A 13,421-nucleotide genomic window follows, 5' to 3' on the forward strand; every position below is an offset into this window, starting at 1 on the left:
AGCTGTAGATGCTTTTTAACGTGTCCAGTGCTAGCTTCAGAGGGATCTGGCTTTCCCCCAGCATAGGTAGCATTTTCTATCATGTCTGCTTTCAGGCTTATGTAATGTTAGAGAAAATGCTCTTGCTTTCTTAGGCTTCAAACAGTAACACACATAATGATGCAATACAGCAAAATTTAAGGATAATAATACAAAAAGGGTTGTCTTTTAGATTCTAAATGTCAGTAAATGCACTTTTTTTGGAAAGACTCATCTGATAAAATTTGTAGTTTAGAAGTAAAGTATATTTTCTTATGATATTCAGATACACTGGGTCCCTTCTTTTAAAGCGCACATGCACACTCACAACTTGAGGCTATATGATGCATGTATATGTCCCCCATCCATATATAGTATATGTCATATAACATAAATGTATTAGAGACACTGATATTGCTATTGCAAGGTTTTATGCAACCAGCCATGCAAGATGATAGGCAACTTGATCTCCAAATTTAAGCAATGTTAATGATACCCTGTAATTAAAACCCAATAATTGACCTAGATATATTAATATATTTTTTAATTAAAACACCTCAACTGTGTTATATATACAAATGACTTGTGTTCATTAATGATTTTGAATGGCAGATTTTGTTAAAAATTTCTGTCTTTTTAAAATCTTGCAATGGGCTATTTTTATTTTATGAATAAACTATCTTATTTTAATGTCTTTCTATAGCACATACTGATACAGCTTCTTGGCTATTCAATTTGTCTAAGCAAAAACAAACTGATTATTTTACACAGAAAAATGTTATTCATTATGCCAAATAAATACTTCAGTTAAATCATGGATTGTGGTAACAGATTAAATGTACCTGAATAAAACTTATAAGTGCAGAACCAAGAAAATTGTTATATGTAGTTGTGATTTTTTTTCTTAAGATAACATTAAAAATCTTTTCCTTGACAATGAATTCAAAAGTGATGTGAGGGGAAAGATTCAGTCAGAAAAGTACACGTAGGTATACCAAGAACACCTGTGGAAAGATTTTAAATCAGGGAAATTGAATACTAATCTTTACATAAAGGGAATGTAAAGTGTTTACAATTTAGATTTTTTCTTATTTGAGGAAAAGAAGGTTTGGGTTGTTTTTTCCCTGATCTGGTTTGCTCATCTTTGCCCAGGACACCTGTTCTACATTAAGCTTGTCAGAAACTTACATTTGGATATAAATGATCTTTCTGTGTGTAGGGAGGGAAATGATGCAAAATTTTGAAAGATCCAAATTGGAGGAGCTACTTGAAAAGAAAAAATTGGAAGTTTTTCAAGAGTCTAAGTGGGCAGATTTAATGATCCATCTGCATTGAAGGAAAGCAATACTTCATGTTATTCTGTTTTTCTTAAACTGCATAGGATTTGCTTTTATTATAATTCAGATACCATAGTGTTCTTTTACATTTGAAAGATGCTTTCCAGTTCCCTGTTTTAATTTGATTCCTTTTTGTAGTACATAATTGTACTGATCCTTGACTAATATATTTGCTTAAGGAACTGTAACTTGCTAATTTCATATAGATAAATGATATTATTATAGTAAATAAAATCTTCAGCTAGATCATGAATTGTGATAATAGGTTAAATGTTTCTGAGCAAACCTTATTAAATGCAGAAAATAAGAAAATGATGTAATTAGTTATGATTTTTTTTTCAAGTGACACTCTGGATGAGGGTAGAAGCTATTCTTCTGTTACAAATCAGAAGAACTTAATGTCTGTGTTTACACATGTCATCTTCCAAGCTTAACCTGCATTTACAATTGAAGCCAGCAACTTTAAAAAAATTATATATATATATATATATATATATATATATATATGCTTATATACTTAAAAAAACTAAGGCATTTGAGAGACCTTTTTTAACTTTGATTTTTGTGATACATTCAGTTAAAGAAAGTGGATTTTTTTTAAGAGCAGAAATATTTATTGAGAGAAAGAAAGCTTCTGACTGGAGACAGAGACAGAGGGATCCCAAGTGGGTTGCCAAAGAGTTGTCTTTTCTAGGGATTTTTATAGAGTAAATCATGAGGTGAGGTAAGTCTAAGGTGGGGAAAACTGGAAACTTGCAAGGCAAACAGGCATCAGGTGGAACTATGATCAACCCATCAGATTAACTGTTGAGGTAGAACTGACTAAATTAGGGATGAATAGGAAACCTAGTCACCTAGCAAGCAAGCTAGTGTTCTCATGGGTTAGTGACTCTTCCTGTAGCAGGTTGGGATGGTGACTCCTGGCTCTCAAGGTGATCCATACCTAATCCCCAATGTTTATACTTAAAGTGTGGTTGCATTTGTTTTGCCTTCTGTCTTAAGATCTGGCCCACAGCAAGAAGTGTGTGTTTCCTCCAAGGTCACAAGACATTTGGTCCTCTGTGCTGACTTGCTGCTTAGCCACGTCTGATTGCCTTTGGTATTTCTAACTAGCTCAGCTACCTGTGACATTTCTCCCTCTAAAAAAAGTATCCTGAACTGCTATGAGGAGACATGAGTGACGACCCATATGGTGTTTTAGGGCTGAAAGGGGTCATAGTTGTTGATTGGCAGTCAGAGATACTCTACAGAGGGTCTTTAGATAGCACGAGGCAGTTTCATCTAGGGTGGACATACAGATTTAAGGCTGGAGGAGACTAAGCCAAAGAAACAATTAAGTATACATGCCCCAAATAATAGAATCAATAGGATATTATGAGTATAGTTAACAAAGATTTCCACCAAGAGGAGCTAGTAATGGCTTCCATAAGGAGGAAAAGGATAAGGTCCAGGGAATTTTAGATCTGGCATGTCATTAATTTGTCATTTGTGTAACTTCACTAGCCATTCTGTTTAATAGACAATGTGAGTCTAATATGGAGGTCATTATTTGTTGCTGCGTCCATTTTTGCAGGCCTTACCAAAAATGAGTATGACATTGTGTTAAAGGAATTGTGAAGAACGCTCTGTAAATGGAAGTTGGTTACTTTAGGTTGCTTTCAGTCAAAACTCTGGACTAATAGTATTTTTTTAAAAATGGATAAAACTACAGTATGTTCTCAAGTAGGCTCATACCAAGTCTATCATCACTCTCCTCAGAAGTCAAGATATCCGATGGCTGTTATGGTAATGAGGACTGTGATTACTGTAGAAAGGTTAAGCAAAGTTTAGGGCAAGATTTCTCTGAAGATTTAAAAAGCAACCTCTCCTTATTCATGGTTTTGCTTTCCATTGTTTGAATTACTGTGGCCAACTAGGTCTGAAAATATTACATGGAAAATTCAAGATATAATTTATAAATTTTAAATTTCATACTGTTCTCAGTGGCATGATGAAATCTAATGGCATTCTGTTCCAATCTGCCTAGAATATTAATCTTCCTTTGTCCAGTGTATCCACATTGTATACTCTACCCACCCCATTGTCACTTAGTAGACATCTTGATTAGCAGATCAACAACTACCAATCTTTAATTGTCACAGTATCACAGTGTGTTCAGATAACCCTGATCTATTAAATAATGGCCCCATTATTACAAAAGTAATAATGTTGAAAAATCAGACATGCTAAAATGACACTCTAAAAAGCTTCCTTAAGTGAAGAGGTGAAAATTCTTGACTTAATAAGGAAAGGAAAATGTCTTATGTTGAAGTTGCTATGACATATGGTAAAAATGAATCTTCTATAGATTGATATTGTAAATAAAGAAAAAATAAATTTATGCTACTGTTTCTGTCACATCTCAATCTATAAAAGTTATGGCTAAAGTATGTGAAATGTGCCTGGTCCTTCCCTTTCTCTCATTGCATTGGAATTACATCACGTCATAACAGCAGAATGAGAAGGATGAATGCAACACAAAAAGACAGTTTGAGAGAAAAAGAGAGGCCACATTCATATAATTTTCATTATAGTATATTGTAGTAATTGGTTTATTATTAGTTAATATAGTTCATTTCTTATTGCATCTAACTTATAATTTAAACTTTATCATATGTATGTATGTGTATATAAAGTTACTACTACCTATAGTTTCAGGAATCCACTGAAGGTCTTGGGACATATTGGCTTGGGTTAAGGGAACGTACTGTATGCATTTGTGACTTTTTGATATTCAATCATGTCTGAAATATTTTTTATTTTATTTTATTTAAAGAAAATAAAATAGTAAAAGGGTACAAGAAAAAAAACAGTAAAAGGGTACAAGTAATACAGAATTTCAAAAAAAAATAAACAGTAAGAAATTATCCTAGAAATAGTTATTTGGGTTACAAAATTAAAGCATACAAAGTGGACATTAAAACAGTGAGACTGCAAAGAGTTGTGTTCAATGATACAAAAACTTAGTAATATGGTCCTCTATCTTACACACCTAAACACACTTGCCATTGTATCCTTTAGAGCACTTTCTTTTCCTCTCTTTTTTACAATAACAATTACACATCTTGGTTTTATTACTCCCACAGTTCTTATTACTTTTTTTTTGAAAGACAATAAAACCAAATGTGACAAAACAAAACAGAGTCAGTCAAAACAAAGGATGGACGCAGTACTGATGTAAAAACAGAATAAAAGGTAATCAACAGTGGTTACCATAATGCCTCTTGCTACCTTAAAAAGAATTGCCTATATCATCAGGTATAATAAAATTGAACAAAACAGTACAGAACAAAACCAGTAAAACCTAAACACTGGAGACATTACAGGACTTCAAAAGGAGATAATAGTCAAACCAAAATGGGCATCTTCTGGCCTTCAAAGTAGCTGCCTATACCCTCAAACTTGATACTATCAAACAAAACAGAATATGTCTGAAATATTTTGACAAGTTCTCTGGGAAAAGATGTAAAGGATTTGAAGTGTTACTGTAATTTGTGAATTGGTGAATATATATTAGGCAGGCAGACAAAAGAGTGACTTGTTTTGTAGATAATTTCAGTGAAGATATTCCTGATTCAGGGGGTATTTGCAGAGAAATTCTGATGAATAAATGAGATATATGGTGCGGAACCCAGAAGATAACATTCACAGTATTAATGACTGTGCTTTTCTAGTATAATCTAGCAGCAGCTCCCAATTTCTCAAACTCAGCCAGCATCTAGAAATTTCCCCTCTACCATGAAATACCATATCATCAATAGTATTAATTATTGGTGAACTTCATGGAATCGGTAGCAGAGCAGATCACACTCCATGAAGAAAGTCCAGTTTTATCATTTCAACCTTTATCTAATGAGCATGTGTTAACTATCATCATTCATCTTTGGTCCAACAATGCTAACATATATCCCAACTCAGCATTGTCATTAACTTCTTCAAACCAGCAACAGGTGTGGTTCTGCCTCATCGAGTGAAGGCAAACTGCTTTGGATTGTTTATACAATAATAAATTTATGAGAAGTGACAAACCTTTCTTTATTAAAATTAACTTCATACATTACATTACATTAATGTATTCTACTGTATTTTAATGTAATATTGAAATGTAAGAGGGAAACTGCATGTAGGCTACGGATTTGACATGTCTGTTAGATGAAAAGAGAGTGTACAGGTTTCTTCTCTTTTTTTTCACTTTCAATATTAATTAAAGTCTGTCTTGTGATTAAGAACACTATACAGTTATAGTCGAAATGTGAGCTCATTACTGTATAATTTACATTATATATACATTTTATATGTACATATATACAAAGCAGTTTGTGCATAAAATCATGTATGCTGTATACATAGGTTGACTAAAGTCTTCTTAAAAGTAATTTTATTAAAATTATTTTTGCTTAGAAAATGACTTTATATTGTAAGTTTTCTTTGGGCAGACGTTGTCCCTGAAGAAGAGACATTACCATAATACATGAAAAGCGAGGCGATTTTGACTTTATGTTCTTCCAGAGGATTTTGGTCAACCTACCTTGCCCAGTGATTTCAGTAACACACGCTGGCCATTGACTCTTCATATTAACCTTAAGTGGAACTAATACTGAGGAGCTAAAATCAAACAGGTTAATTGGGTAGACCAAAGTCACACAGTAGAGTAGTTAAGTAATAGATCTTGGTCAATACAGTCAGATTGAAGCTGAGGTTTGCACTTTTAATCACATCCTCCCTGTACTGGATATCAATAGTCACCTGTCTGTCACACTTCGTTTTACACAAACCTGCTTCATCCACACGCTTCCACCACACAATCACCCGTGTTCTGTAGTACATGACTGTTTTTTTACCACTAGTTATGAATTTATGACCAGATATGAACCACTTTCTTAATGTCTATTAATCCCTGTGTACACCAGAAATCTACTACCTATAAATCATAATTTTGCTCCAGGAAGATGTGTTTGGTTAATTTTAATTCACTCTTGAGAACCAGACAAAGACAGTTCTTAGTGTGTGTCTTTTTTCTTCCACTTATCTTTATAATAATTATGATGTCCATCTCCTGGCTAATCTGAACAAAGTTCTATTCATTATAATCAAAAGACCTCTAAATAATTTTCTTGATCTATTTACAAGTCTTTTGTAAAGAATTTAATATTAAGAAAACGAATGCATTTAAGACTGTGTGATAACTAAAATAAAAGTTTGCCTGATATATAAATTCCAACATGACACCACTTTTTAATATATCCTTGATAATTCATATTTGTTTCCAGGTTTATTTTTACACACAAAATAGTAAATTCAACTTAAAACCACTGGCAACTAGTTCGAATTGGTAGTACAATATTTTGGGAACTGCTGCAAAAAAATTAAAGATCCAGAATTAATAAAGTAGATTATAGTATCTACCTTCTTAATAGTTTTAGAATCTTTAGTCTTGTGTCACTGAGATCTATAGAACAGAGGCTGGGAAAAAAAGCAAAAAACCTTTGAGCATTTATTGAAATGTAAAAATTAATTAGCTTTCTTTCTCTTCTTAGATGTCTATTATTTACACATTTGTGAAAAGGGATGGTTTTGTACATCTTGTGGACAAACTTCATCTCACATATTGTCACAAGATACCCTGCAGCTCTTATCTAAAAGCTTGGAAAATGAGGCTAGAAAAGCCATAGCTATTCACATTTTATAGGCAAATAGAAAAAGTCAATGCTATAATTTGACAGTTGTACTTATACTGTACTATCCCGGAATCTCCTTTGGGATCTAAGAAAGTACTTTTATCACTTATGTTATCAAATATAGTTCTAAGGTATGTATAAGGAAACAGGGAAATTTTCATTATATATATTCCTGAAAATTATATGTTACTTTAGTTGTTATGGCTGCTTTGGTTTAAATATAATGGTTGTCAATTGTATTATTTTACATTACCATTGCATCAGTTGCTCATTGTATTATCTACGTTTATGGCACTGTTGATCTTAACATCTAAAGTGCTTAGTAACATAACATGTTCAGATTTCTTGTTAGGAAATGATATGTGTATTTTTAATGATATCATTAAAGTAAATATGCATTTACTTTTATAAATGAAAGTATTTAATATAGTTACTTTACTAACTTCTCCAATTGAAACTTAAACATTTAAAGAGACTAAATGAGAAGTACAGTTATTGGGAACCCAACTGGAGTGATAACTCTTAGAAATTCATTATTCTTCAATTAATTAGAAGACAGTAACTTAGAAAGTATTCATAGGTTAAAGAAGATAATTTTTTCTGCTTCTGTTTTGGTCTCCACCACCCACCCACACACATACACCCCCATCCCCATCCAAAATAGTTGACGATTTTCTTTCTAATACATAAAAAGCGAATCACCTGGCTTATTTTCAAAACTCATTTTGGACAGCATCCATAATAACAGGTTGCACAATTGAGGATTAGCTGACATAAAAATAATTCGTGTTTTTCCATGTGCTTTCTCTTAAAGTTGTGACCATTTTCTTGGATATTCTTAATCTGCAAGCACAAGTAACTGTTTTTCTTTGCTCTCTGAAAGTAAACAAAGCAGACTATACTGGTTTATTTAGGTCAAATTATGAGTGAGAAATTTCACTTGATCACACATGAAAACCAGTTATTTATTGGAGTCTATTGGAGTTCATTGAAGACTTCATTATAAAACCAGTAAATACAGTATCAGAGGAAAAAAGATGAATGTCTCTCTAAAGTATTGAGATATCAGTGTATTGAGATATTAAATGCCATTGCAACCATACCCATATTCAAAAGAAATTCAGACATTTTGGAACTTTGTTCAAATTGCTTTATGTTTTTAAATGTAAATTATTTATTTATTTTTGTACTGGGGATTAAACTCATGACCTCATGCTTGCAGACAGGCGCTTAAGCCACTGAGCTAAATCCCCGGCCCATAAACTTAAATTTTTATTATGTAAAAAATTATGAGCTTTTTATATACCTACTCTCATAAAAGAGAAGAATTCAATGACATTGAACCCTAAGCATGATTCTAGGAACATAAACATGTTGTTCATATTACCTGTACTATGGAGTATGAATGCTGTCCCAAGTGGAAAAGTGGAAGACTTGAAAATTAAAAATCATTGTCAATTTTCATCTTCTCCCAATTTATAATAGGAATTTTAGTGTTAGGGTAAATATTTTTCACTTCAAGAAATTCAGTTTATTTCTGCCATTGTGCTCTTTGAATGTTGAATTAGCTGTGCTTGATTGTAAATAGATGACTGTGCAACTGCAATCTTTTATTCTTATTTGGTAAGAAAAAAGTTTTAGTAAATATTATAAGAAATGATTTAGTAAAAAAATTCAAGTAATTGAAAATCTGCCATTCCAAACATTTTATCTACTTATACCTTTTATGATACTTAAATAGATTTATTATACTTCTGTCTTTAGTAATGTGTATTAGTTTTGCAATTCAGTTGAGCAACTGCACATTGGAAATATAGCTAAGTGTATTCAAATGTTTTACTTTTAAGGAAAAATAATAATTGTCTTTTATAGTGTTTAATAATGTAGGCACTGTTTTAGGTACTTCACACATAAGTTGTTATTGCAACATTTATCTGAGCATTATGTAATTTTTGTTTTAATTTTTAACATAAAATGTTCTTTGAATTATGGGTATACTATTTAATCACTAGCCATTTAGTTCAACTTTTATTATTGGAAACTAATAGAAAACCTCATAAAATATCCAGAAGAAAGGAAAGTTTGTAATTTAATGGATGAAATAGTTTTCCATTTTAGTTCTGAAAAAAATTGTTAAATGAGAGTTAAAAAATCAAATGGTTTTCTCCATTTTTCCAGTTAGAAAACTATTTCCTCCATAATAATAACAATGAAAACAAAAACTTTGTATATAAATAATAGAAACTTATTTTCATAGTAAAGAATTATATTTACTTTTATTAAAATACCTTTAAATATTTTGCAAGTAATTATTATTATTTTATTATTATTCTTTATTTTGCAAGTAGTTATTATATTACTATATTATTATTATTATTATTATTATTTTTGGTACGGGTACTCAAACTTACAACCTTGCTCTTGCCAGGCAGAAACTGTGATGTTGAGCTATAACCTTGACCCCTACATTTTTGCAATAAAGGATTGAACATTATTTGAGGAATGGAACTCTTAGATATGACACTGAATATAGTTTTTCTTTTAAAATCAACCTTATACTCTGAAAATCTCCATCGTAATTGTACCTGTGTATTACCAAATGTAGGTTCATTTAATGATTTTTTATATTCAGATATTTTATCAATATTAAAATAATTCCTCATTTCTTTACCATAAAATGACTTTGAAGACTAATCATACAATAAACACATTTTAATTCTCCATGTTTCTTTACCTAATATAGAAAGTTTTAATTATGAGATCTAGAATTCTTAAACCTTCTTTGTGAACTCTATATATGTAGAAAAAAGTAGGAATTTTTGTTGTTGACTGTTACAAAGTGTGGCCAGTTAACTTATGGGTTATTACTTCTGCTAAGGCCCTGGTTTTTTCCTCTGCCGTAACTGACTTTCTCTATATCTTTACCTGTGGGCTCCGAGTTTTTCAAAACTCGTATTTCATGAATTAGTTTTTTTTTTTTTTTTTTTTTTTTTTTTTGTCTTTTTCCTTTTTTATCGGTACCGGGGATCAAACTCACGACTGCCTGCTTGCAAGGAAGGCACTTATGCCGCTGAGCTAAATCCCCAGCCCCACGAATTAGTTTTCTAATTTTATTATTTTTGGGTTGTGTTGGTGGGGTTCTTTATGGAAGGTGAGAATTAGATGTAACATTGAGCGATGAAATCACCTATTAGTAATTTCTGAAAAATTAGAGGAATTTATTAGACGCAGATTCTTCATCTGTGTCTCCTTTCATATTCAGCGAGGCTAATGATGCTAGTGGAGAACGAGAGAAGACTGCAATGGAAGAGTGGCTGGGAGGTAGTGAGCAGGTGAGGCCAGACACACAGACCAAAGAAGACAAACACTTTTTCCCCTCTGAACAGGGACAGATCTCACAAAGCATCTAAAACTGGCTTGGAAAAATGCTGCCTTGGCTCCATTTTATGCAAGTAGATTTGAATTAAAACTTTCTTTTACTCTTCAATCTGAAATATATTCGGTAGATTGGTAGAAGTCTTCATGAGCACACCACATATATTTAAGTCTTATAATTCTAGCAATTAACTGAATATTTTGAAATGTCAGTTTAGTAGATGCTGACTAAAACAGAAAATTATATAACGTTTTGTGAGCTGCTGATAAAGAAAATATAGCATGGTTGTTCACAAATTTACTGACACAAGGTTTTATTTGTTTGTTACAAATAAATCAATGAAAATAAAAGTGCAGAAGAAATGTTGGTTTGAAATTTTCAAGGAGCAAGATAAGGCCTTTAGTAGATTATGTATCTTGGGAGCCATTCCCAAGATAATGAGTTCAAAGATCACATGTTGATGAGGGGCTTATTTTCTCTTACTTTCTTTAATGCTTTAAATTTTTGTAGTTTTATTATTATATAGCCTTAGGCAGTCGCTTGATATTTTTTAATGTGAATAGTGTACAGTCTGAAAACATGGTGTTTGAATGTACTGATATATTTCCTCAAGACATTTGAATGTCCAACTTTTTTTCACTATAATTTTGATTTGCTTACTTCTTGAGGTACTAATCACTAATTTATGCTTTAGGATTTTATGATACTATTATATGGTGAAATTAAGAGTGAAATATTTAACAACCAAAAAATGTTCCTGTTTTATATGTCTGTTATATAGTAAGACCAAAAGGAATAATCTTGGAAAGATATGTATGTATATGCATTAGTTTATATAGTTATTTTTGCAGTTTTAGATAAAATTTTAATCATTGAAAAGCTGGAAAATGTGAATTATTTACATGGATCACTGTACCACAGAAGGGCAGTAGAAGCTGTTAAGTGTGACATGTGACTCTTTCATAATTATGTTTGATAGTGACATCTATGTATTAATTGTAAATATTATTTTATGTGAATATGAAAATACTTTTTCCATTGTATGGTGCATTGTAAAGTTGCAGATAAATTGATACTGATGTTTTCATTGAAATATCTGGTCTTAGCATTGATATACTCTTCTCTTTCAACCTCTATAATGATGCAAAGGCATCACTACTATCTCATAGTGATGATGAATTCTCTATGTGTCCCAAGCAACCATTAAGCAGTTTTTGAACATAAAAAGTATGTTTACTCATCTACTTTTCTTTACTTCTAAAAATAAGTATCATTCCACTCATCACTTCATTCCATTTGTATCAGATTGCTGCCACATTGTCTCATATTTACTGAAAAATGTCATTTGCTTCACTCTTCAGGTATTAATATATTTATTTTTAAATATACTGAATGATCTATTCCTTATTTGATTGTATCACAGTTATATTAGGTTGAGCCATATAATATTGGACAACTTCAATTTGCAAAATGGCTACTTGATATTGTTCATAATATGTTGATATCCTACACTTATGGAGATTTTGAATTGTTCATCATTTATACTTAGCAAATAAAAATTATATGATATGACATGACTGAGATTTGTGTATTTCATATACCTGAAGTGTAGCAACCTTATGAAACACTAGATTTCCAGATTCTTTTTGAAATCATTAATTTGTTTTCTTCCTTGTTATCAAAAAATGGCAAAATTAAGATTTATTTTGATACATTCATACATTAGGAAAAAGCAAATATACTCCCATCTGTTAAATGGAAAGAGTTCAGTCCTTGAGAGACTAGTTAGACATTGTTTTAAATAAGCATTTATCACTTACTCTCTCAGGTTTAAGGGAGACAGAATCTTTTTTATTGAGCAGAAAATATGATTTGTTTTCCTTGCATGAAGTAACACTTCTATGATTATTTTCCACATATGGTATGTGTCATGAATCAGTGAACTCTCATCTCTTGCAAATTGAGAATGTTGTTCTCTCATGAGTAGTTCTCTTTTAGATTATCTATGATAAATTTACAAGGTTGTTACTAATTCTTGAGGAACAGTGAATTATATAACACTTTTCTATATTGAATGTAACTCAGTAATTAACTTGTCCATTATTACCTCCATAGTTATTCAAAGTTTTATTGTGCAAGAAGCAGAAGCCTTCATCAATTGGATATTATGATGTGTATTTTAAAAATATGGTTAAGCAATAATTAAGATTTCAAAGTGTGCAATAATACTGGATAGAACTGGAAAACAATAAATTTATTTTACATAGATACATAATTTTAACTGTTAAGTGTGGGTATGTGGAAAATATGGAAATAGATGGAAAAGAATTTGATGTACTTGATCTTGTTGTAAGATAGATTGAATTATGTTAGGTCAGTTTTGACCTAGATGTTTGTCACAGTGAAGTCCTTGATTAGCATTCAGTGAATTTAAAATGATAATCAGATTATTTAAATTAGACATGTATGTATGGTTAGCATCAATTAAGCAACCGGTGCTGCTGCTGCTGCTGCTGCTGCTGCTTCTTCTTCTTCTTCTTCTTCTTCTTCTTCTTCTTCTTCTTCTTCTTCTTCTTCTTCTTCTTCTTCTTCTTCTTCTTCCTCCTCCTCCTCCTCCTCCTCCTCCTCCTCCTCCTCCTCCTTCTTCTTCTTCTTCTTCTTCTTCTTTTTCTTCCTCCTCCTCCTCCTCCTCCTCCTCCTCCTCCTCCTCCTCCTCCTCCTTGTCCTCCTCCTTCTTCTTCTTTTTCTTTTTTGTACAGGGAATCAAATTCATGACCTCACACTTGCCAGGCAGGCACTGTGCCACTGTGCTATATTCACAGCCCCTGTTTTTAGCTATTTCTATTTCCATTTTATAAAATTTCAAGTAAAATCATTCTTTAGTATCTGTAATGTTTATCCAACTACCAGATATTACAGTTATTGGAAACATTTATCTTTTAACCACTTTGAAATCTATATAATTTAAAACAA

General features: G+C 31.8%; 1 protein-coding gene across 4 annotated transcripts in view; it reads left to right on the forward strand.

Annotated features, from left to right (window-relative positions):
• Positions 1 to 13,421, forward strand: part of Gpm6a (glycoprotein M6A) — a 293,169-nt gene that overhangs the window by 166,390 nt on the left and 113,358 nt on the right. The window lies entirely within an intron of this gene.

This window comes from Cavia porcellus, unplaced genomic scaffold (assembly GCF_034190915.1).
Source record: "Cavia porcellus strain 051 isolate PalLab524CR breed Dunkin Hartley unplaced genomic scaffold, mCavPor4.1 scaffold_24, whole genome shotgun sequence".
NCBI classification, from domain to species: domain Eukaryota; kingdom Metazoa; phylum Chordata; class Mammalia; order Rodentia; family Caviidae; genus Cavia; species Cavia porcellus.